The 25,829-nt window shown below is 44.3% G+C and overlaps 1 protein-coding gene across 2 annotated transcripts in view; it reads left to right on the top strand.

Moving 5' to 3' along the window:
• Positions 1 to 20,667: 20,667 nt before the first annotated feature.
• The window catches only part of BACH2 (BTB domain and CNC homolog 2), a 352,486-nt gene continuing 347,324 nt past the window's right edge, over positions 20,668 to 25,829 (top strand). The window contains exon 1 of one of the 2 annotated variants that reach the window (XM_032858135.1): positions 20,668 to 21,097. The gene's annotated coding sequence lies outside the window, so the exon portion shown is untranslated. The remainder of the gene's footprint in view (positions 21,098 to 25,829) is intronic. The other variant, XM_032858138.1, reaches the window with a different exon arrangement.

Raw genomic sequence — 25,829 nt, 5'->3', positions numbered from 1 at the left:
AAGGAAACACAAGGTATGAAAATCAGAACATGTAAAACATAAAGTGGGGCATAATGAAACACATTTCAAATGCATACTTGCATTTACAGCAAGATTATGTATATAAACTTTGAAATGGGAATTTTCCCTTCAACATTTGAGATATCATTAGTTTGGTAATAATATATTTCTTGATATGGGTGCTGGTTCTATGGGTGTGCTCACTTTGTGAAAATTCATTGAGGTGTGAACTCAAGATTTGTGCATTTACAACAAGTATGTTATAACTTAGTAAAAACTTTACCTAAAAATTCATTCGTTATAAATAATCCAAGGTACATATAGGGATATAGGTCTGCTATACCTTTTGTAGATGGCATGCTAGAAAGCTGGGGGGGGGGGAGGGAGAGGACAGAACCAGTTTCTGTGAGTTCAAATGAGGTTATGGGAAGAAAAAAGGAAGAACAAGTCAAGGGAAAGTATAACTGAATGTCAGCAAAATGGCGTGGCCATGTAAAATGGTTATTTTTAGGGTCAAGACAAATGTCAGAGAGGACCATTTCTTCGTAGTCTCCCTTTTTTTCTTTTTTAAAGATTTTATTTATTTATTTCACAGAGAGAGAGCGAGAGAGATCACAGGTAGGCAGAGAGGCAGGTAGAGAGAGGAAAGGAAGCAGGCTCCCCGCTGAGCAGAGAACCCAATGTGGGGCTCCATCCCAGGACTCTGAGATCATGACCTGAACCAAAGACAGAGGCTTTAACCCACTGAGCCACCCAGGCGCCCCCGTAGTCTCCCTTTTTAAAGAAGACTAATAAATAAACATACAGATTTGGGCCGTGAAGGTAAAAATAAAAGCAATGTAATTTCACCTGCCACAAGATTGGATTCCATTTCCAAGAGAAGTAATGTGAAATCATGGAAGCCAGGATTTGAATATTGAGCCAGACACCTGCTAGTTGCTTGACACTGGGCATATTTAACCCTTCTGAGCTTAGCCACCTGCAGAAGAGAGATCATGAAGCCTACTCTGTGGGGTTGTTGTGAAGATTAAGCAAATAATATATATGAAGCACTGGTCTAATGTTTACCTCAAATGACAGTAATTATTATTATTCCTGCCCCAAGATGAGAAATTCTGAGGAAAAATTTTTTCCATTTGGAATTATTTAGATCTTTTAAAGGCAAAACTGAATGTGTTGGTCAAAAACCACTTTATTTTCCCATGGTAACACTAAAAACATTTTCAGGACCCAATATATGATTTCTATGTGCTGAAAGAGCGTGATGTGGCATTTTTCCCTTCTAGTTTTTGAGAATGATGTGGAACATGTGGGCTTCTAAAAAGGTACTGAGTGTTGGCGCTTAAGCTCTAGGCAGTTAATATAAACGCTGGATTTACATGGCCTTCAATTTCCTTTACAACAGTTGCCTAAGTGGGATTTATCACCCTTGTCCTGGTGCACATAGGAGGACAGACAAGGTGAAAAGAACAATCAAGCGGGTTAACCCATCTTAATGTTAAAATGTTTTTGAGCAAGGATGAGCTTTAATTTTTATACCCAGATCAAAATAAAAGGATGCTCTGTGTAGACCGGCTCCATCCCAGATCTTAATTTTACTTGTGTATACTTATATAAATATCTAAGAATTTGGGGTGGGGTTTTTATTCTGTAAAGTACCTCTATGGCAATCACAGGCTTTCTGGTTAGCACCAAATAGGTCTATACCTATAAAAACTTTAACATAAGCAGAAATCTCTGAACATAAAAACCCTTTAAAATCACACCGGAGTCCAGGTTACCCGCAGATGCAAGGAGGTCCAAGTGTCAATGACACTCTTTCCTTCATTTGCCCTGCTGCTGTGATAGCTGAGACCCGGTGAACTGGAACGAAATTGACAAGGGGCAAGCTTGCCATTTCAAGTCTCCCAGATTAAATTGAAGTCTTGTTTTTAATTTCATTTCCTTTTTTATTTAAAAAAAGAACTTGTTATTCACATTTTGAAATTACACAAAAATGTAAGTGAACTGTCCCAGCACTGCCTCTCTGCCTGGTTGCTCACTGGATCAAACACAGTGTATATTCAAAAACAGCCTCGATGCAGGCAGTAACACTGGCTGAGAAGGGCACTAAGGAACGAAATGACCAGTATCTGGGAATCCCCTACACAGTGCCATACAAAAAGTCACCAAGATTTTTTTTTTAAGATTATTTATTTATTTGATAGAGAGAAAGAGAGAGAGAGACCGCAAGAGAGGGAACACAAGCACAGGGAGTGGGAGAGGGGGAAGCAGGCTTCTGGCAGAGCAGGGAGCCTGGTGCGGAGCTCCTGAGCCAAAGGCAGACACTTAATGACTGAGCCACCCAGGCACTCCAAAATCACCAAGATTTTTATGCTCAAGTCCACTGCAGGTATTGGAAAACAACAGCAGGAGTTTAATCTATATTTTAAGAGGAAAGTATTGGAGAGATGGAGTTAGTCTTTGATTTGAGCAAAGATCAACGAGAATAGAGTCTGGTTGCCAACCTTGACTCTATTATGGAGTCTCTGTCATTCTCAGCAAGTTTTTGTGACTCAACTTTGCCATCTAATAATACAAGCGTGCTTTATCTTCTGTAATTGTAGTACCCTTGAAAACTCGTGTGAACTGAATTGTGGAAAATAAAATTATAAGCTTTGAATATATTAGAAAAAAGTCAGTATTTTAAGAAACCTTGAGATGGATCCTTTAGTCAAGTACAGAATCCTTTTATACCCTATTTAATAAATTCATTTTTTAGCTTCATATTTTTTATAACTAGAGCACATTTTAAAAGGGAAAGTATATGCTTTTTACGGCATTATGTAATGGGTTAGATCTAAGGGTACCCCACCCCTTAACCCCTAAGGAGGTTTCTGAATATTCACCTTGTTCCCACTCAGCTCCTTAGCCGCAGTGCCGGGTGGGAGAGCGGTGTGGCCGTGGAGGGCTGTGTTGTTGAAATAGGACTCTTCAGGCAATTAAAAAAATCCCTTTGTGTTCTTCCAAGGATTAAGGGAGAGGGAAGGGATGGAGAGAGAGTTGGAAGTTCAAGAGAAGAGATAGGACTAGGGCTGGTGCAAGAGTTTAGAGCAGAACTAGCAGAGAACTTGATAAGTTTGAGAAACAAAAAGATGAACATGATGGAAAGGTGGTGAATGAAGGGGAGAATGATAACAAGTTGGGGAGAGGGACAAGGGCCAGGTTATGCAAGGTGCTGTAGACCATGACAGGACGCTTGAACTACACTCTGACCTCAGCGGGAAGCCATTGAGGGGTTTTGAACAGCAGGGTAACATGATACATAGTCACAGAGAAGAATATCATCTTACTGCCCTGGGAAGATAGATGGGAAGGAGGCATCAGTGGAAGCAAAGAGAATGTTTAGGAGCCATTGTACTTGCACATCCCAGGCAGGAGGGTCCACAGCCTGGCCTAAGGTGGCGAGAGTACAAGGGCAGACAAGCACAGATCCAAAATAAATGTTGAAGGTCGACTGTCAAATGTGACGGGCAGAGTATATACAGGGCAGTGAGGGGAAGGGAGGGATCAAGGACGACTCCCAGGTCTCCGGAACTAATGACCTAGCATCATTGGCTTCCCCCCGCCCTTTTTCTCTAGTCTTTTAGAAAGAATCTCCTTATTCCTCTTACTTCAGCTATAACTGCTTTCATGATTCTCTCTCTGCAGTTCTAACCCGGCCTGAATCCCAGATCCGCATTTCCAATCGCCTGCTGTACATCAAAAGCAAATTTCCTTACTCTTCTTTCTCAAGACAAAACTTGAGAATTAACATTGTTTTTGAATTTTACCTCCCTCTCTGTTGCTACTCAGTGTCAAATCAGCTTCCAGGAATTGAGAGTTTGCCACAAAAACTACCCTGAGTTCTATCCCCTTTCTCTTTTCCTGTCTTCATTGAGGTCCCTCCCCTCCTGCCTAGACTACTGTTAGAGTCTCCGATCTCATCCCCTGGCCACCTGTCTCTGCTGCTAATCCATCCAGCACTGCTTCTTGACTGAGCTCCGCAAAGTGAAAAATCCCGTCACTTCAGCCCAGGCTCAGAAATTAACATTCCCTGTTGATGAAGAAATTAAGCACAAACGTTTATGTCTGGCACTGAAGGTCTTCTGCCACGTATACACCAGCACATTTTAGGAGGACCATCTACAGAGAGGGGGTGACATTGTGAACATAGGCAAAGAAGAGACACAAGGGAATGGGTATTTGATTGGACATAAGCAAACTGAATGTGAAGTCGTGCCTGGATTGTTCACACAAAGTCACAGCTTCTCCTCTTCAAAGCCTTTCACAAAAACTGAGCTCATATCAGGATTAGATACATCCCAGTTCAAGAAAAGCACCCCAAGGAAACTGTAGTGGACACTGGCTGATTTTGTCTGCCCAATACCCCCTCTTTCTTCCAAGATGGGATTGTGCCAATCATCGTTTTTATCTCCCTTTCCTAGATGATGGGTCCATGACATGGGCTCGTGACCCATGAGGGCTGTTTAAAGGCTTGCTATATGGACCCTCGAAGAGAAAGTGTTGTTGTTCCCGCCAAGAAATGTTGAGCAGTAAGGACCTTGTGAGCCTGAAGCTGTTGATGACCACCTTTCCCTTCACTGAAAAGAGCACTTGCTTGAGTATGAGAACAACAAAGAGGAAAATGGAGCTGTGAGAGACCCTGAGCCCATTGTATCAGAGTCTGGGGCTAGCAGTGCCCTTTCAACTTACGCAAGCCCAATGGATATTCTACGAATGGTGGCAAAGAAGGGAAATGTAGATCATTCCAACCCACTGTCCTTATCGTAGTCAATATTTCATTTGCCTTTGTGGCATTGCACTCCAGTGGATTCTTCCCATGCCATACATCCCAGCCCTGTGCCTCTATTCAAGCCAAGAGAGGGCTGTGTTTTTCCTCTCCCTCCCAGCCCGCAGGGGGACATCTGTGTAGGCAGCAGTAGTGGATCCTCTCTGCCCAGCCCAAGCATCCCGACTTCACTGGCGTTTGGGGAAGTTCATGCACTTATTTTGCTGGCTTTACCCTCTCAGTCATCAAACTGCCACCCACTTGGTGCTCCCCAGTGGACTATTTCAACCCTAAATAGAACTAATTAATTTTAAACATTTCGAGCCTTGATCGAAACAAAATATACTACTACACCACAGTGTTGGTTACAAAATGGAGCCTCATTTATCTGAGATCAAAAGCAAGAGCATTATCTCACACACACACACACACCCCGCACCACAAAACTCTGAGTTAGTAAGGTTTTGATTGTCTGATATATTTTTACAATGGAACACAGACCGTGTCTATTCAGCTAAAGAACAGCAACTGCTTTGATACATTCATGATTTTGAATCAACCCATAATAGAGCAACTTTATTGCATTTGATGATACATTTGGGACCAGATTCTCTCTGTACCTTGTCTTTGGGTGAACGTAGGATACCTGTGGATCAGTACTGACTCCGACCATGACAGTTACTGTTTTAGAACACTAAATGTGACAGTGGCCTCGTGGCATTAATGCACCTACCAAAATTGCCCATTTTTCTCTTTGGAAGTAATTTCAGCAGTGATGGGCTACAACTGAGTAATTTCTGATAAGCAATTAGCACATAACAAATTAAGGCTTGCTATTCAAGGTTTTATACTGTTAGTAGAGCTATAGCAGAGGTTACCTATTAAAAAGCATCTGTGAAAAACTTCTGCTATTATTGTGGAAGTGGTGGGCAATATTCAAATGGAGGCAATTCAACCATTTAAATAAATGTGTTTTTAATCATAAAATGTCACTGTTCTAGAGACCTGTTTTTCCTATTAACGTGGAGATAATGTTAATGAGATTTAGTTAGTGTTTAAGAGCAGTTGAAGTCTTATTATGAAAGGCAGCATAAAAGGACACAGCAGTCTTCTTCTGAAGCTGTGAAACATTATTTATCTGTGTGAAATTTTATGCCACTTAAATCTACATGGGGATCATCTAAGTGACAAAAACACAGACTTAGATAACCACACAGGATGTCCCCCCAAACTGTTCTCCTCTGCAGTACTTTTCATATCCTGAGAAGGAAAAAAAAAAAAGATAAAACATACCAGAGTTGAAAGTTTTAATGTATGTAAGGGTAGGGGGGAGCTGGGTCCCAAGTTGATATTTCAAAGAATGGGTCATTTTAAAAATATCAATGTATTCGAGATATTGATTACTGTGTTTAGCCACCAATAACACTTACAAAGAGAGAATGATCTGCACACATAGGCTACTGGAGGGGAAAGGCCTCGGTGACTAAGATTTGTTCCTCATGACACATTTCTCCTCTCTCCATCTACCCTCCCCACCAACTTGGTAGACCCCTGGCCCATCCAAGGCAGCCAATCTGTTTCCTGGTCATCAACGTGTGCTTAAAAGATAAATCAAGCCAATCAGATTCCTTCTCTCACAAATCTGAGCTAAGAAAGACCTTGCAAATAAAAGGCAATAGGAGCTTAAGTTGAAAAGATGCACATAAAGGGGTCCTGAGGAAGAGCCGGAACCTTGAAAAGGGCAACAGTTACTCCTGCAATTATTAGGCAAGAGAAATTATGAGTCTAAGGGGGTACCTTGGCTGGGCCCCAAGCTGAGACTCAGACAGGCTTGTGTGTGAATTAAGAGGAGCCTCAGAGATCCTCTGCCTGTTCACAGACTGTGCGAGGACCCTTCAGTATGCATCTGACAGCATCCCCCAGGTTTGCTGGGGTTGCACGTGCGCAAGCATGTCTGACCAGCCAAGAAAGGACAGATGGAGAATAATGGAGGCTATATTTCAGACATTGATCTCAGAATCCCTGAGTGGGGGAAAAAAAAAACAGCAGCAGCAGTAGCAGCAGCAGCAGCAGCAGCAGCAGCAGCAGAGAAATCCAGTAGGGTGGGCTGGAACAAGATATGAGAGCTTGGGTACTGGGAAAAAAAGAGTGGTTTAGGTCCAGGGTGAGATTGTCCTTCACAATCTCCCTTCTCTCCCTGCTCTGGAGGGATACACAAAATACAACTGAAATAGCCGTGTTGTTTGTCATGGTACACACCCATCTCTGAATTGCTTAGACCAGAGGAGATTAGAAGAAGGCATTTCACTAGAGAGAGCAGCACACAAACACAAAAGTAAATGTCTTGGGGGACACAGGGCTCGAGGCTGGTCAGCTCCACTGGGGAGCTGCTTGGGCGTGCCACTGCCATGTTTCAGTGAGGGCTAAAGTGGCAGCCAGAGGGCAGAGCCGAGAAGTTAGGATGGTTAATTTTATGTGTCAACTTAATTGGGCTGAGGGATGCCCAGGTAGCTGATTAAAATATCATCTCTGGGTGTGTCTGTGAGGATGTTTCTGGAAGAGGTTAGCATTTGAATCAGTATACCTGGTAAAGAAGATTGGCCTTCCCAATGTATGTGGGCACTATCCAGTCCCCTGAGGTCCTGAAGAGAACAAAAAGGTCGAGGAAGGAAGAATTTGTTCTCCCTCTCTCTCTCTCCCTGGAGCTGGCACAGCCATCTTCTCCTGTCCCTGGACATCAGAGCTCCTGGTTCTTGGACCTTCATATGCCAACTGAATTATACCACTGGCTTGCCCAGTTTTCCAACTCATAGACAATAGACTATAAGACCTCTCAGCTTCCATAAACAGGTGAGCCAATTTCTAGAATAAATCTCCCCATACATATATGGAGAACCCTGACTAATACAGGAACTAAATAAGCCACACATACCCTGAGAAGAGACAGAGCTGAGATTTTTGCCAGCTACAAGTGGTAATAATTAACACAATGAATCCAGGGACAAATTACCCAAGGAAAGTCCTGCTAGTAGGGCTGAAGGGACATCAGGAGTTCCTGAGTTAGCAGAGAAAGCTGGTCAGTAGGGAGGAGACTGGAGCAGAGCACTCAGAGGAAAGCAGAGACCACAGAGCCCTTGAGAGATTGACCCTAAGACTATTGACAACTTTGAAATTCTTTTCAAATGGAGTCCATATGTTTCTTAAAATCACCTCCCCCACCACTTTCTTGCATTGCCTTGAATAGATCTCTATTTCTTGCAAGTGAAAAAAATATAATTAAGCAATAAAATTAAAAGATTCAAGGAAGAAATAACTCCATCACGACTTTGACCTCCAGGAAATCACCAAGCTGCTGGTGTTTGCATGTGTGACCAGTGCCCAGTGCTCCCTTTTTTTTTTTTTTTTTTTTTTTTTTGGTCCTGTGTCCCTTTCTTCCCTATCCTTGGGCCTGTCCTGACAAATGGTTCACACTCTTCTTCAGCTGGCCTGTGCCATCCTGCTCACTTTTGGTCTGACTCAGATTTCATATGGGCCCACGAGTTGAGAAAAGTATATTTAATCAAGCACTCTTAATGCTCAAGATGCTTTGCTGGCTGCTCTCATCCTTGTCATTTCATTGAATCTTTTGTGACTATCCAAGTAGAGTAACAATCATAGTTTTGTCAATGAGGTGTTTAGGAAGTTACAGAGCAGAAGTTAGAACACGGGACTTCAGAAGGCCACAGCTGGTGTTGGTTGTACCAGAGAGAGAGCCCCTTGATGTAATTTCAGGAGTGAAAGGATCTAGGCTGACTAGGGAGTGCTTACACCCATATGCTGTGGACGGCATGTTCCATTACCAGGGTGGTGTTCCTGGGAGTGGGAGGAAGGAGGAGCAAAAGGAGGTAAAAATGCTGCAGAGAAGAACTGCACAGGAAGTGGAAGAATAGGAGATACAAAGAAGCAAAAGAAGACTAGCAGATAAGATGGCAGCTAAGTGGCCAAGGTTCCATGGAGATGACAGAGGAATGGAGGATATGGAAGCCCTTGAAAGAGAATGACAATCTTCCTTTTCCACCTCCCCACCTTAAAGCTCCTTGCCTGCCAACAATGCTGATCTGGTCCCTGTTCTCTGCTCTCACCAAACTAAAAGGCACAACCAAAATGAGAACAAAGTAAGGCATCACATCTAAGAGCCGGGTGAGTCTCGAAAGCATTCTTTGGCATTTTGTCAGCAATAGAGTACGAGTTTCCATTTTTAATTTTGGGAAATTTCATATTGCACAATTTACTATTTCCTCCACAGCTGCCAGTACTATTTGCCATCCATTTGGTATCTGGACCAAACCCAAGCATTTACTGGCAGAGACTGCTTTTACTGGTTCAGACAGCATTGTGTATTAGTTAGGAGAACAAGCCCTGCAGTCAGACTTCATGAGTTCAATACTCGATGGGGATGCATCGTTAGGAAAAGACGCCACTCCTCTGGGTCAAGTTTCCCAACTCACAGGGTTTGCCTTGTGAGTAACCACTGCCCTTGGTTTGCCCAGGACTGAAGGGCTTTCCCAGGATGCTCCATTTTCAGTGCTGAAACTGGGAAGGTCCTGGGCATACTGGAATGGGTTGGTCACCTAAGGATAAAATAACACATTGTAGGCAAAGCACAAAGAACAGTGAGTGCTCAAAAAAAGTTAGCCAATGATTTGTAAGCCCACTGAGAATGTGACTATTGTAACGGTCATTGTTTCCCCTGGGGGTCTGGGACTAGGGTCCCAGTCTTTTCTGAAGGGCAGGACCACTTCTATTTCTCCAGAACCACTGGAACCACTGGGAACAGGGCAAAGATGAGAAAGGTATGCCTGTGATGATAGTGAAGTCTGAGTACAGAGGGAAGATGAACCAGACTCCAGCCTCCTCTTTAGTCATGGAATAGTGTCAGAGTCCCCCTCCCCTTCCCTAAAGACCTCCCCACCCTAGGATGGGTCCTCCTGAGCCAGGCTGGCTGGCTGGCTGGTCTGCACTGTAGGCAGAGCTTGATCAACTGAGAGAAGACTTCTGATCTTTGGAGTCAGATTTCCCTTTAGGACACCCTGAGTCTCTCCAGGAGTTCCAATTGAATTTCTGAAAGATGAAAGGGCCGTCCCTGCACACTCTGATCCGGCATCCCGGGAAGTTCCATTTCTTGCAAATTCCTCAAACGTTTTATCCCTCAGGGGCTTATGACTTTCCTCACTGCCTGGTCTCAGATATAGGGAAGAATGGTGTACATAGGAGGCACTTTAGTACAGGGCTTCAGTAATTAGCAATTCTAGACTGCCTAGGTGTGATCATGGGTAGCATATCCTCTTTAAACCTCAGCTCCTACATTTGCAAAGTAGAGATAATGATTACTAGAATGTAGTAATCACTTACTACGTGCTAAACAACTGACATATCTTTTTTTAAAAAGATTTATTAATTTATTTTAAAGAGCAAGAGAGAGCATGTGGGGTAGGGACAGAGGGAGAAGAGAGAGAGTCTCAAGCAGACTCTGCAATGAGCGTGGCACCCTACATGGGGCTCAATCTCAGGACCCTGAGATCACAACCTGAGCCGAAACAGAGTCTGACGCTTAACTGGCTGCACCAACCAGGTGGCCCTCTGATATTTTAATGAATATTTTAATATTTAATGAATTTTAATATTTTAGGACACACCAAATAAGAACGCATTTTAGGAATCCCACATTATAGGAATCGGGCACAGACAGATGAGATAACTTGTTCAAAGTCACACAGCTTGCAAGTGGCAGAATCAGATCAAAGAAGTTTACTCCAGAACTCAGATTTTCAACAAAGTATATTCAGCCCACCTCACAGAATCCCTATGAGAAATAAAGTAACATATACAAAGACATAGCATATAAGCAGTAAGTAAATATCAGGTCATATTGATGTAAAGGGAGGAGGACTTAAAAGACAGTCAAGGTGGGACGCCTGGGTGGCTCAGTTGGTTAAGCGGCTACCTTCGGCTCAGGTCATGATCCCAGAGTCCTGGGATCAAGTCCCACATCGGGCTCCTTGCTCAGCAGGGAGCCTGCTTCTCCCTCTGCCTCTGCCTGCCACTCTATCTGCCTGTGCTCACTCTCGCTCTCTCTCTCTCTCTCTCTCTCTGACAAATAAATAAAATCTTAAAAAAAAAAAAAAGACAGTCAAGGTAAATGGTTCAGCATCAGTATACTCTTTATTCACATATGAAAATAGACAGTAAGTCTACTGAACCAGCCCGGCACTATTAGACAAAATTAACAAGTATTTATTTAACACACACTTAGTGACTTGCTACAGAAGGCCTTGGGGTACAAGTGTGGGCAAAAGCAGACACTGTTTCTACACTCCTCAAGCTTCTAGCCCAGAGATAAAAATTGAAAATCATTCCACTCCAAATAGAAAAAATGAATGAATGATCCAAAAAAGAAATTAAGAAAATAATTCTATTTACAATACCATCAAAAGAATAAAATACTTAGGAATAAACTTAACCAAGAAGGCAAACACTTGTACACATGAAAACTATGCAATTCCCATCAAAACCCCAATAGTAGTTTTTGCAGAAATAGAAAAATCCATCCTAAAATTTATATGGAATCTCAAGGAACCTCAAAGACAAAAATCTTGAAAAATAAGAACGAAGTTGGAGGTCTCACACTTCCTGATTTTAAAACTTACTACAAAGCTATAGTAACCAAAACAATGTTGTACTTTCATGAAGACAGACATATACCAATGGAATAAAGTAGCCCAGAAATGAACCCTTGTACATATGGTTAAATGATTTTTGACAAGGATCCCAACACCATTCAATGGGGAAAGGATAGGTTTTTTAATAGTGTTAGGAAAACTGGATATCCACATGCAAAAGAATGAACTTAAATCCTTACTTTAACCATTATAAAAATTAATTCAAAATTAATCAAAGACCTAAACATAAGAGCTAAAGCTATAAAACTCTTAGAAGAAAACATAGGGGAAAGCTCATTGACATTGAACTTGGATTTCCTGGATATAGACACCAGCAGCATAGGTAACAAAAGTTAAAAAAAAAAACAAACAGACAAATTAGACTACCTCAAAATCTAAAACTTTAGTGCATCAAGAGACATAATCAACAGCGTGAAAAAGCAACCTACAAAATGGGAGAAAATATTTGCAAATCACACATGTGATAAGGGGTTAATATCCAGAATATATAAAGAATTCCTACAACTCAATGACAAAAAACCCCAAATGACCTGATTTAAAAAAATGGGCAAAGGACTTGAATAGACATTTCTCCACAGAAGATATACAAATGCCAATAAGTACATGAAAAAAGTGCTCAACATCACTAATCATTAGGGAAATGCAAATCAAAACCACAATGAGTTACCACGTCACACCCATTAGTATGGCTACTATCAAAACACAGAAACAAAAATAAATGTTGGTGAGGATGTGGAAAAACTGGTACCTAGAATAGTCAAATTCATAGAGACAGAAAGTAGAAGAGTGGTTGTCAGGGCCGAAAGTAGAGGAGATTTGGGGAGTTACTGTTTAATGGGTCTAGAGTTTCCATTTTACAAGATGAAAAGAGTTCTGGCCACACAGCAATGTGAATGTACTTAACACTACTGTACACTTAAAAATGGCTAAGGTGGTAAATTTTATATGTGTTATACTATAATCTTTAAAATAAATTTAAAAAGGAAAGGAGAATATAATTGTAATTGTAATGACTGCTGCAAAAATTTAAGATCCAAGATTCGTATAGAGTGGATCTGACCTGGGGAGGGGCCAGGGAAATTTCACTGAGGGGAGAGCAGGATGAGTAGGAGTTTTCTGGGAAAGAAAAGAGGCAAAGAAAACAGTGTATGCAATGTCCCTGTGAGGTGAGACACTTTCATTTACTTGGGATGCTTCTATTAACTATCAGCTAAGTATAAACACTTGTCTTTACCTGCTTATTTCTCTGTTTTCTTTTTAAATATAACTTACAAAGACCGCACAAATCCTTAATGAATCCTCCGTATGTTGAGCACCAACACTTTGAATCAAGTAACAGTCAAGAGAGGTATTGTCATGCTTCCTTTACTCCTTGCCCCTGAAGCCACTGGTGGGACTGGAGGCTGAGGAGACGTGAGCAGAGAACTGCCCACATGGAAGGAGACTGAAGAGATATGACAACTATGTGTAACTTGTAATCCTGAACCAGATCTTGGGCCAGAAAGCAAAAAGACATATTGTTGGGACAGTTGGTAAAATTTGAATGAGGTCTCTGGATCAGATGATTGTGTCATATCAATGTTAACTTCCTGATTTGGCTGTTATATTGTGGTTACATAGAACAGTGTCATTGCCCTTTGAAAATACGTTCTGAAGCATTTAGGGGTTGGTAGACGTCCCGCTGAAAACTTCCTTTCAATATTCAGAATAACATGACTGTGTATGTAGAGAGAGAGAGAAGAAAGGGAGGAGGCAAATGTGTTACTATATTGACAATTGGGGTGGGGCGCCTGGGTGGTACAGTGGGTTAAGCCTCTGCCTTTGGCTCAGGTCATGATCTCAGGGTCCTGGGATCGAGCCCCGCATCAGGCTGTCTGCTCAGGGGGGAGCCTGCTTCTCCCTCTCTCTCTGCCTGCTTCTCTGCCTACTTTGTGATCTCTCTCTGTCAAATAAATAAAATCTTTAAAAAAAACAAAAACAAAAAAATAATTGGGGTATCTGGATAAAGGTGATATGGAAGTTCTCTGTATTACTCTGGCAACTTTTCCAAAAGTTTAAGATTATTTCAAGATAAGTTATTTTTCAAAGCCATTTTGTATGACCGAAATGAGCCCACAGGTGAGGCAGTAAGAAACAGAGGCGAGTTCAGAAATAAAGACACACATTTAATCTCTCACTGAATTTGAAAAAAAAAAAAAAAAAGTTTGAGAGATAAGAATTTTTGGTGTTCATTTATCTCTTTACAGGATGAAGTATGCTATCCTGCCAATAATCCATTAGTGGTTATAATAATAATAATTAAGCATTCTGATTCAGCATCCGCTTTGGGTAGCATGAATTGGTCAGCAAGTCTGAGAATACAGGTCCTTCCTCTGAATCATGGCTTAGCACCAATCCCGAGACACATTTTATACCAACCTACCTCCCTGACACCACTCTTTTCAGCCTCAGAAAGTTGAGGATGGAGGAAATCTTCAACAGAACCTTGCCTGCAATGACAGCAGAGCATGGGCAAAGCTGTAAATCTAAGGGGTGCTGAAGTGAAACTGGAACAAACAGGATGCCTTGATGTTTTCATCCAACGGCAAGATCACCAAAGGCTTGATTCAAGTCTGGGCATGAGTCTACCGGGTTTCTGCATGCACCAACCACCTGAAACACACTGAGCTGAGCTTCTCAGTGTGTGGTGCTGTGGGAGATCTATGTGGGCAGCATGCTGGAGAAATGAAGCCAGATAAGGCCCAAATCTCCGCCATTCACACAGGCGGCATGCCTGCGGTGTGCACGTGGGGACAGGACAGCTGTGCTGACCAACACATTGCTGTTATCAGTGTTCAGCTTGGATGCCCTTGTGTAATTCTATCATGTAAACAGGTTTTCGTTTTTTTTTTAATAGATTTGAAGCCTTAAGTCTAGTCCTATATTTTAGGAGGAAATTGCTATAGGAGTTGGTGAACTCAATTCTGTGCCCCTCAAAGAATCATTAGCTGGATTGAGAAAAACAATTTCATTTCAATGACATTTTTGTTAGAATAAAATCAAGACTCTTTTTTCACATAATTTGAAAATTGTCAGATTATTTCTGTCTCCAGCTGAACTTTGTCAAATTTCTTTGAGCAAAGATGTGTTGAATGACCAGCCACCTTTTCTCCTCTCTGAATCCTTCCCAGCTTTGACATTTGACTCAAATTTGCCTTCTCTGTGAAACCTTTCCTGGCTGCTCCAGCCCTCATAAATTTTTTCCCCCCTCTTAACACCTACAACACTTAAGTTCTTATTAGAATTTAATTACACATGTCTTCAATTTTATAACTTTTATTGGCTTTCTTTATTAGAGAAGTAATACATTTATATTAGAGAAAAAATTTTAAAAACCAGTTAGGCACAAAGAAAAACCACTCATAAGTTCTTCTCCAGAGAGACACTTTAACACTGAATAGCCTTCCAGAGTTCTCTCTATTCAAATGCTTAGACGGTTTTTCCACTTCTGGGATCATACTGTGTCACAAATTGTTTTTAAAATGTTACTACTAAAACATTAAAATGCCAATATACATACTTCTTCAACATAATTTTTGATGAATCCATGGTACTCCATTTTATGGATAAACCACAATTTAGCCAGTTTTCTGCTGTAAGGCATTTAAATTCTTCCATTTTGTTTTTGTCATTACACATTAAAAAATCTTCCTCTAGATTCTTAATTTTTACATTAGTATAAATTCCAATGAGTAGAATTTCTATGTAACTAATTTTGACTATTAATTATGAGTAACCACTTTAAATAACAAAATTAACTATAAAATCATTGCATCTGTCAATTGTTTCATTTATATTAGTTTTGACTACCTGCCTAGATTTTTTAAAGTTCATATGAGGATAGGATCCAATGTTTTCCCATTTTTCATCTCTCATCAGCACAATAGATAATTATTTTATCTATTAAAATAGATAAATTGTGCATGTTAAACAATTATTTTATTTCACTTAAATTTTTATATATTTCACTTAAATTTTTATATATCAATTCTTTATTGTAAAAGCAGATCTTGGGCTAGTCACTACATATAGTGATGTGAGAATATCCTCTCTCCTCTTAAGGACTATTTCCAAACTCCTTAAGAAGTGAGGTGATTTTGGCCGGGGCGGGGGGGGGGGGGGAGATAAAGATGGGACAAATAAGAGGAATGGGTCGTTACAAAGAAAAAAAGCTAACAGCCAAACTTAGCAATAGCTCGAGTGAAATTTTTGCATGATCCTAGTTACTCTGGAAAGTTACAATGCTCTCCAGTTTGGAACACACTGATTATTTTTCAAAACTTGTGTGAGATTTTATACAATAAGAAATAACTCTTCTTGCCAGTGGCATGTCCATCCAGCCTCAAGTAGTGACCCAGATTTCCTCTGTGCTCCATTGCCTTGCACTAGACCACACCTTTCCTCTCTCCTCCCCCTTCCACACTTTTCCCTTCTGTACCATCAGTTGATCATCTGGCTTCCCAGTCCTCTCAGAATCAAGGTCAGACTCACTCACACAGGAACAGCTCACATTTCCCAACACCACAGTCCAGCCTCTCCACACTCCACTACCTGAACTGCCTTCTCTACTGTTGATAGGGAAGAATGGGCCCCACCCAACTTAAGAACATCCCACCAGAAATTATCCCTCCCCTCTGTGCATCAACAGGTTCCCCTCTTGCCTAGATTATTCCCTCCAATGAGCTCTCATGTCTCCCATTGCCAGCTGCACATTTCCTCATCTTTACTTTGCCAGCACAACAAGGGAGTGGTCCGTACCCACTGCCTCTACTTCCGGTCCTCCCATGCTTTCTCCAGTCCACTCCAGCCAGGTGTGGTCCCTACCAACTCTCCTCCATCAAAGACAACAATAACCTCCAGGTGAACAAGTTGAAAAGTCAGCAGCATTGGCATAACTGATTACTCCGTGATTCTCAAAACATTCTCTTCACTTGACTCCAATTCTCTCTCTTTTCCTCATTGGCTGCTGTTTCCCAGTCACGTTGGTCAGATCTCCTTTATCTTCTTCATCTGCTAAACTCTAAATGTTGGAGTGCCCCTAGTCTCAATGTTCATACCTTTTGTTTGCTCTTTTCTCTATCAGTATTCGCAGATTCTCTATGCTGATGACACACAGATTTCTATCTCTAGTCCACACCTCTCTCCTGAAGGCTATGTTCTCGTGTCTCATTGCCTACTCAACTTTTCCACTTAGATGTCTGAAGAACATCTAAAATTTACTACGTCCAAACCCAAATACTTGAGCTTTTCTTCCATACCTACTCCTCCTGTAGTCTTCCTTCTCTTACTAAATGGAGTCTCTATTAATCAGCTGTTCATGACCAAATCCAGAATTCTCTTTGACACTTTTCTCTCACATCCCACAAATGAATCATAAGTCCTGTCTGTTTTACTTTGAATATCTATCTAGATTCCATATAAAGTCATCATTGTAGTCTAAATTACCATCACCTCTCTCTCTGCCTATAGTCTGTGCTTCCACACTTGTCCTCCCCTTCCACTTCACAAACAGAATGATCTCTCAGGAATCAGGGCTAGTCATGACCTTTCTCTGCAAAAAACCCTAAAAATGCCTTCTCATTTCACCAAACTATAACCCTGATGGCTCTCCCTCTGGCATCATCTCTGGTTATTCTCCTTCCTATTCCTCTGTATCAGGCATAGTAGCCACTTTGCTATCCCTGGAGCATGCCAAGTCCTCTCTACCTCAGGGCCTTTGCACTTGCTCTTCTCCATATTTGAAAAGCTTGTCCTCAAGATAGCTTCAGAACTTGCCCCCTAACTTCATTCATATCTCTGCTCTAATATTATCAGGGATGCCTTCCTTGCCTCCAGCACCCTATCTGGGAATGGTCCTACCCTGTCACCCCTGAGCTCCTTTACATACTATTTGATTTTACAATTCTCCTCACCCCCAGATATTATAACATAAAACTTGATATTACAGGATATTAACTATATATATTATTGTATATGGTTCTATATATTTTTATATATTATATACCCCCCCACACACAGGCTCCTTGTCTGTCTCCCTCTCCCACCCCATCTCATCACTAGAATAAGAATTCAACATCCCAGCTCATAGAAACTGTCTGCCACATAATAGGTGGCTCAAAATTGTTGAATAAATTACCAAAGCTATTCAAGTTTGATCAGTTCATCCAAGTGTCACCTGTGTGGTGCTGAGCTGAAGTTTTATGGTTTAGATACACTCTGAAACATCAGATTTTGAAATAATAAACCCTACTCATAATTCTGAGGAATTTGTCCCATGGGTAGAACTCAGTTTCTTCTTAACAGAACTTCCTTCAATATATTTGTTCCTCCCGGCTTTGGCAATCTCCCCCCTCTAAACATCTCACTCTGCTCTCTCTCATGGGACATTAACTTTGTCCTGCTATATCTTGTTCAAGGTACCACATTTAAAATTCTGCCTACTGTTCTGCCTAAGGGAAACCATTATATCTTCTCAACATCATCAGATCCTCTAACTGGGTGCTCAAGAGCAAGAAAATCAAGGACTTGCAAACTGCTCATTTCTTCTGTCTTCCTTTGCTCATTTTTTGTTTCCTGAGTAATTCTTCCTATCTTATTTTACAAAATCAAGGAGATTTATAGAAATGATGTTTACTGACTTTAGTACCATGGTACAAGGTTATTATCCCTGTAAATCATATCCTGCTTAGAAATGTATCACAGATGAACCTATATTCTGGATCAGTGCACACACATAACTATATAGAAAAAAAGAAGTAGATCAGAAAAGGTTGAATGTTGCAGACATGGGAAATAAAATGACCTCTACTTAAGCTACTACCATGAATATACAGAGGGAAGAAGCTGCATCTGTTTCACACTGTAAATGCCTGAAGTGTCCAGAGCGGCACCATAAACCCAGGGAGTGGCCAGGAAGTACTCACTATAAGGGTGCTAAGTCCATCCATAGCCTGACCTCTGAGGTAGTACTGTTAAGTATAATTTCAGATAATTCTGAATTTGTTTAATAGGCTTTAAATCAAGTAACCTACTTCTAACTATTGAAAAGGAACTAACTTACTCCTTACTAGGCTTCAAGCTCCTTAAAGGTAAGGTTATGTCTTTTTCTCTGCCACAGGGCCACATGATGGAAGGATTGGACAGGACTTTAGAGGTCAATTAGTTCTAATCCAACCACCCTGAATGACTGGGTAATATAACCTATTACAGTTGCATTTGGTTTTTTCATCTCTAATTGCTGTCCCATCTCATACATGAGAATTTGAAATGAAGCAAACTCCAGTCTGAATCTTTGGCAAGTTGACTAACTGAAATGACCTAATAGCCTTTGTTGGACCCATCTGGGGCCAGAAGCAAGGTGGCAAGATCAGCGGGCAGTAGCCTCCCTCCCCTTCCCCCTCTGCATCCCACACCCAGGTGCCCAACTCCTCACAGCTGGGCAGCCATGGCGGGCTTGTAAAGAAATGAATTTGCATGGCCCTCACAGGGATCTTCTCAAGCCTGGCCCTAGAAAAAACATCAACTGGTGCTATCAAAATGCACAAAGTCATCGCCCTGGTGCTCACATACTTACAGGAATGAGGAATGTAGAAACATCGCCATCCACAAGACTAAGAACTGGCCCTGCCAGGGCAGACCGTAGATCAGTCCTCTTAGTCCTGGCCAGGGCACCAGACATGGACCTCGGAAGCGTGGAGTTTTGTCAACAGGGGCACTAGACCCAAAGTCAGGAGACTGAAACCTGCTCCAAGCTCTGAGGCTTCTCTTCATCTGAAAACCATAAAAGCTAGCTGAGAGAAACTCTCCATGTGGTTCTAGACCTACCTGAGAGGCCCTGCAATGCTGTCAGAAAAATCCGCTTGGCCCCTTCAGCTTCCTCTCATCCGTCTCTTAGCTTTCCACGCAGATGGTCAAAATTGGGCCTTTTAAAACTCTGCCCTAAAAGAAGGTGGTTCAGAGTCACATTTTGGCTGGTATCGCAAGACTCCCAGGGCAATGCTTCATTGCTTCCTCAGCATATGCCAGTGCCCATTTTACAGGGGGAATTTATGATCCTTCTCTCAGTAGAGCCAGCCAAAGTTTTATAATATTCATTAAAAATCAGCACCACATGTAATAATATGGAATACTGCCGGTACACAAGGGGGCTAAGTTATAGGTGTTCAGGGAAACGTGGCAGAATTTCTTGGCCTTGGCAGGGGTAAAGTTGCAGGCACCAGCTCTGCACTAACACAACCTTCCTTTATTGCAAATGCTCCTTCAGTCTAAGTCCTAATTACCTTCTGTAAAATCCTCACCACCATCAAGCCTTCTTCTGACAGGGCAGCCACACGATGGCCTTAAAGTGCAGCAGCAACACCCCGGCAGCCTCCAGAGTCAGAGGCAGTGGGGAGGCTGGGACACAGGAGGAGCTGGGGCTGAAGCTGAGAGGGAGGCTCTTGGTTTACACTTCGCAATTGCTCTCGCAGCTTAAACAAGTCGTGGGGGCTCACGGACTTGCTCAGTGGGACGGGCCGAGGCTCCCGGGTGAAGGATTCAAACGTCAACACAGCTGGCGGGTCGGAAGCTACTCTTCCTCGCCCCACCCCCACTCATGAGGGGGCCCGCTTAGCTTTGTGGGGGCCCGTGGAGCATCTTTTCCCGCCCCTCCTGGGAACCGCTAGACAACCCAGGAATCCCAGGTCTCGACGTCTGGCTCCTCTTCCCGGGGACAGGGCCCTGGGCTCTGCACCCCTCCCCACGTGCCACACCAGCCCTCACCACTCCCGCCACCCCTTAAGCCCTCAACCCTTGCCTTTCAAGGCCCTCACGAGTCCGGAGCAAGGCCGGACCCAGCCAGGCGGTCAGCGGGGCGGGGAGCAGGGGGCTCTGCTCGCCGCGCGGCTGCACAAAGCGGGGAGTGCAGCGGCGGATGAGGCGCGCCCCCTCCCGCGAGCCAGCGGAGCGCGCGCGCCCGCCCCCGCCCCTCGCCCCCCACCCCAGCCCCCGGAGCGCCATTCGCGGAGCGGCTTACGCTAGTCGCCAGGCGTACGGCGCCCCAGCGGCCGGGGAGGTGCGCTGCCCGGCTCCCGTAAAGTTATTGTGAATGGGGAGCGGGTGACGTCAGCGCCGAATGTCAACAATGTAGCGATTGAGAGTGTGGGCGTTCCGGGGAGAGCGCGAGCGGTGCGGCGCGGAGCAAACAGCGCCGAGCCGCCGCCGCCTCATCAGCAGCAGCAGCGACCGTGCACACCCGGGCTGCGGTCGCAGCAGCGCTAACGTGAGCACCCGCCGCCGCCCTCGCCACCCCGCTTGCCTACTCCCGCTGCCGCCCGGCTCTCGCTTTCCCTCCGGCCTCCCTTCGACCCTTCCCCTCCCCCTACTCGGCACACTCGGGGGGCTGGGAACGAGCTGCCATGTGATGCGCGTCCTCTCGGTGAGCTTTTGGTGACCCCCGAACCGCCCACCGCGCCGGCTCCCTGGAGGGGGCTGCAGGCTGGGAAGACGTTGGGAAGAGGAGGCGGAAAAGGACGCAAAGTTCTCTGGCGAGGTGAGTCTCTAGCCCCGGGGCCCGGGGGCCGGCGCGGGGCGGGGCGGCGGGGCAAGTTTGCGGAGGGCGCGGGTGCGCGGAGCAGGCGGGGAGGCGTGGGGAAAGCGGCGCGGGGAGGGAGCCGCGGCGGCCCGGCTCGATGCCTCCCGTCGAGCGCCCGGCCCGCTTTTATGGCATTTTCTAGGAACGGGAAGGGGGTGGGAGCCAAGCCGGCGGACGCGCCGCGGCGAATGTGAGCTCTCTCGCCAGGCTGTTTACGGCAGGCGAGGCGGCATTGTATTTTGCTCGCGTCGACGGGTGTTTTGGAACAGCAGGGGGAGGAGGAGCAGAGGGTAATAAGTCAGGCGTGGGGAGGGCGGGCTGGAGGGAGGCGCGCGTCCGCGCGAGCCGGAGCAGCTGTCAGACCCACGGCCGTGTTCCCCGGCCCCCAGCCCGCGATCCCAGCGCCAGGCCCGGCGGCCTCCTCCTTGCCCGCGGCGTCCGCGCCTGGGGCCGCGCGGCCGCCGCGCCTTCGCGCTCAGCTGTCAGTCGCGGCTAGGTAGCTAGGACCTCCGCGACTGGCGCGGCATCAAAGCCCAAGTTTAGGGTCCCGAGAAGAGGCAAGCTGGGGGCCTCGCAGCGTTAACCGCGGGATGGCATTCCTACTGGCGAATGACCGCGTTATCGGAAGGCGTCCCCGGGAGCTCGAAGCGCGGCGCTCGTGCCTTCAGACTGGGAAACCTTGCACCTCCACCCCCCAAGATTCTCCATGAAATCAAAGTGCAACACACAACATCCTCTTCTTCCTCCCCGCACTTCAGTCTCCAAGCTCCACCTAGGAGAGGAGTTTATCCCGGAGACGCATCTCCACCTCCCCACGCCAAGGCTCCCTGTGATCGCTCCGTACTCCTCTCACGGGTGGGTGCTCAGTTGCCCAGTGCCTTTGGAGAGGGCGGCGAGCGGCGCTCATGGACTACCCCAGCTGCCCGCGAGAGGGGACTCGAGTGAGCATCTCGTCCACCTCGGTCTGGCGGAGGATTTGCAGGAACTCGAACCGTGGGAGGAAGCGGGCAGGGCCGAGCGTATGCATGTGAAAGGGGCCGCGTACCCTTGGCTTCGGGGGGTGTGGACGTGCTGGGTATCCCCAGCACCTTCTCGCGTGTGGGCGAGTTTGACAACTTGGGGGAAGTTCCAGTGTAGGCGCTGTCCGGATGGTTTTGTCTGTGGCCGGAGAAGGCGCGTCTCGCAGCTCTCGCGCCGGGTCGTCGCGGTCGCTGCGACCGGTGGCCCCCAAGAAAGGGGAGGGACGAGGGCGCCCCACCCCTACTGAGCCGCAGACTCACGGCGGGCCCGCGGGTAGCGAGACACGGCGTTCCAAGGTTTTCACCTTCACTGTCTAGTGCTGCAGTCGCACTCCGGGTGTAAATTTCATCTGTTGAGCGTATTTAACTAAAAAGGGTAATGACTTTAGATAAAAATCCTTTTCTGCCTAGTGGGAGCCTTGGCGGAGATGATGCCTAATGAGATATTTTGCTTTTGTCTGTTTAGAGTAAAATTAGAGATGTTAACTCTGATAACGGTTTTCTCAGATCATTAAAATGTAACATGTAGGAAAGGCATGTCGAGCCGCGAAACTCTGGCTGACATGAAAGAAGCTGAGCGTGAAAGGCTGCCACTCTTTCGGCGGAGAGGGCTATTTTGGTAAAGCAGCGGGCGTCTTGCTGAAAATGTGAGATTGCCCCACCCTGGTTCTCTGGCAGCTCCCGAGTAAATGGCATTTTTCATTCTTGCAGGTAGTAATAAACGTGAGTCAAAATGACATCTTGTTAGAATTAGTTTTTAGTCTGTAAGAGAGATTGCTAAATTACAGTGTTGCGCTCAAACTGCTCCAGTGAAAGGTCTGTCAGCATTTCCATTATAAATTCAGTTTTTCAGGAGTTTATAATTTCACCACAAAACTTGTGGTGGCTGAAGTGTTTCTCCCTTCCACTGTTCTGGTTTGGAGAACACATTGATTGATTGCCCAATTCTGCCCTATTTTGCTTTTCCTGAAACTTGGAATGTCATTCAAAGGGGAGGAGGTTCCCCAAAATGGAACACAGGACCATGGGATGAAGTACTTTTGTTAGAACACACTTTATATATGCAGAGCAATATTTTCATTTTGGATTTTGGAAGGCTTTAGCTTTGACATTTGGTAATCTTAAGTGTGTTGAGTTAATTCCTCTGGTATCTGTCAATTCTGCAGGTGGATCGAAATGTCAGTTCCTATTGTATATGCCAGGATCACATGGAAAAACATTCTCTTCATATATGTGTATGTATGGACTCTCAGCTAAATTATGAGTACCTTTGTTAGTTACTTTTCTGTTCTTTGTAGGTGGCATGTGAGGATTTGCCATAGAGAAGCAGGGGTAAAGCAGAAAGGCAGAGAGGGAATCAGAACAACCCTCTCCTCTCCCCACCCCAATTCCCTTTTCAGTATCATTAATGCCTGGGAGGAAACCATTTATTCTCTTTCTATTGAATCATGCCTTTGATTCAGTGTCTTCAGGCAAGTCCCTTCCAGTGGCTCAACCTCTGGCTGCTGTTCGAGGGGCTTAATTATTTGCAAACTGCCTTGAAATCCCTGGATGAAAGGCACTGCATAAGTGCAAAGTATTGTTATTCAGATATGGGATTTAATGATCCATTACAGTTCATCAGGAAATGCACTTTGCAGTGATGGTAGGAAACGTTTCCACCTGATAGAGGGTAATAATAACTGCTTAAAAGTAGGTTCAGATTACAGATGAGACAATTAACTCTAGCCATGTGCTCTTCAATTTGTTGCAATTCATTTTGTGATCAAAGTGAGTCGCAGAGAGCCAGATGGTCAGGTTCATGTTCAAATCTCTCCTAGGCCAGCCCTTCACTTCTGGGCCCTCTGTCTGCATGCCGCCGGGACTTATTCATTAGCGCTTGTGAGCTGTTCTGCAGAATGTATGATCGGGGGCTCCTGTGATGCCAACAAAAGGGCTCAGGCCAATCTATATTGTTGGGAGCAGTTTAATTTTACTTGGATTAACTCGTGCTTAGTGTCTCTGGTATGGATCCAGCCTTAACAAGGGAGGAGAGGGATCCTGGAAGCTCTGTAGCTCAGCTGTGTGGCGCTTTCACTCCCCTACCTTTTGTACCTCAGATTTCAGGGGTTGGGGTATCTGGCTGGTTGTAAATACTGGCTGAATGAATGACGGAACACTCAGAGAAATAAAGACCCTTCCTGTTTTGCTGAGGGGGTGTGGTGTCTACACCTGGCTGTGTGGACCTGTGCTTGTTCTGTTGTACCCTCCTCCCCTGCTCAGACGGGTCTCACACTTGGTTGAATCTTCTGTTGTTAATCTTCTTGAAATCCTTAATAATTCTTGAATTCAGAGCCCTTCATTTTCATCTTTCACTCTCCTGGTGAGGACGGGGGCACAGCACAGAGGGGCAGGCAACAACTATTTTGTCTCAGCTTCTTGTCATCGACTGTTGCCAGGTAGGGATGGGTGGGAGTACAGGCTTTGTGTTACCATGCCATCTGATATACCCAAGAGAAGCTGTTTATCTGATAGACTTCTATGTGGAATCCCTAATTTTTAAAGATTAGCTCAAAAATTTTGAAATGTTGGATGAGAATAATATGCAATTTCTAGAGCTGGCCGGCAGGCAGCCTGTCTTCTACCACTGAACCGGCTTAAACATCTTATTGTTTGATATTTCTGTATCTGGCTGTTTCCTAAGAGCCTGGCACACAGGAGATGATTTATGAGTCTCCACCAAATAAATGGTTATAGCTATCCAAAAAGTTGCAAGATGTAAGAAAAACAAAACTTGAAATCCACACTGAGTCCCACTCAGAGATTGGTAACTTTCCTTTGGAGAGAGAGGCAACCTTAAAGACCAAAGACTAAATACCATGGGCACCATGTAATCCTCTGCAGGTAAATAATCCATCGCTTTTGAATAACCTGTTTGCTATGTACATGAGAATTTGACATTTGAAAACACCCACTAAAATAATAGCTGTGATTTATTGAATGCTCATGATGTGCCAGAAACCACGTTGACTACTTGACCTATTCGTAGCTCATTGACTCCTCAAAGCAACCGTGTGAAGTAGGCATCGTGCCCATTCTACAGAAGAGGAATTTTCTCACTTTATGTGGCAAAGAATTTCAACTGAATGTAGTGTGTGTTTTCTTGACTGCCTAAAGGTTATTCCCCATCCTGTATACACAGTCTAGCCCTGAGTCAGTGACTAGGTGTGAGGTGGGGACCATAGTAAACAGAGGATATAGCTCCTACTCTCCCGTACCAGCAACAGAGAACATTATTAGATGCAACATCTTTGTTAAAACCTGTGTTTATACAGCCAGCACTGCATCTGCCTCCCCGTTCCTCCCTTTTCTTTCCTGGATGGTAGGGAAGCTCCAGTGACATAGGACCCTACCAGAGGCACTTGAGGATCTGAAGCCAGGGCTGGTTGTAACAATTTGCATTTTGGGGGAAAAGAAGATGAACTTCTGGCTCCTCTGGAGCCATGTTAGGCAAAGCAGCAACAAATCCTTGGGAATGACAAAATCACTCTTGTTTTATCAGTGACAGTGTATGACCTAGTCCTGGCCCATCTTTAAATTTTGTGGAAATATTTACACATTGTTTGAGTCCAAACTGAAACCTGTTGTGAACTAAACATTTTATAAATTCAGATAGACTGCCCACAATATTC

The sequence above is a fragment of the Lontra canadensis genome, unplaced genomic scaffold (assembly GCF_010015895.1).
Source record: "Lontra canadensis isolate GAN:19392208 unplaced genomic scaffold, GSC_riverotter_1.0 scaffold14, whole genome shotgun sequence".
NCBI lineage: Eukaryota > Metazoa > Chordata > Mammalia > Carnivora > Mustelidae > Lontra > Lontra canadensis.
This window is presented reverse-complemented; position numbering and strand designations above follow the sequence as displayed.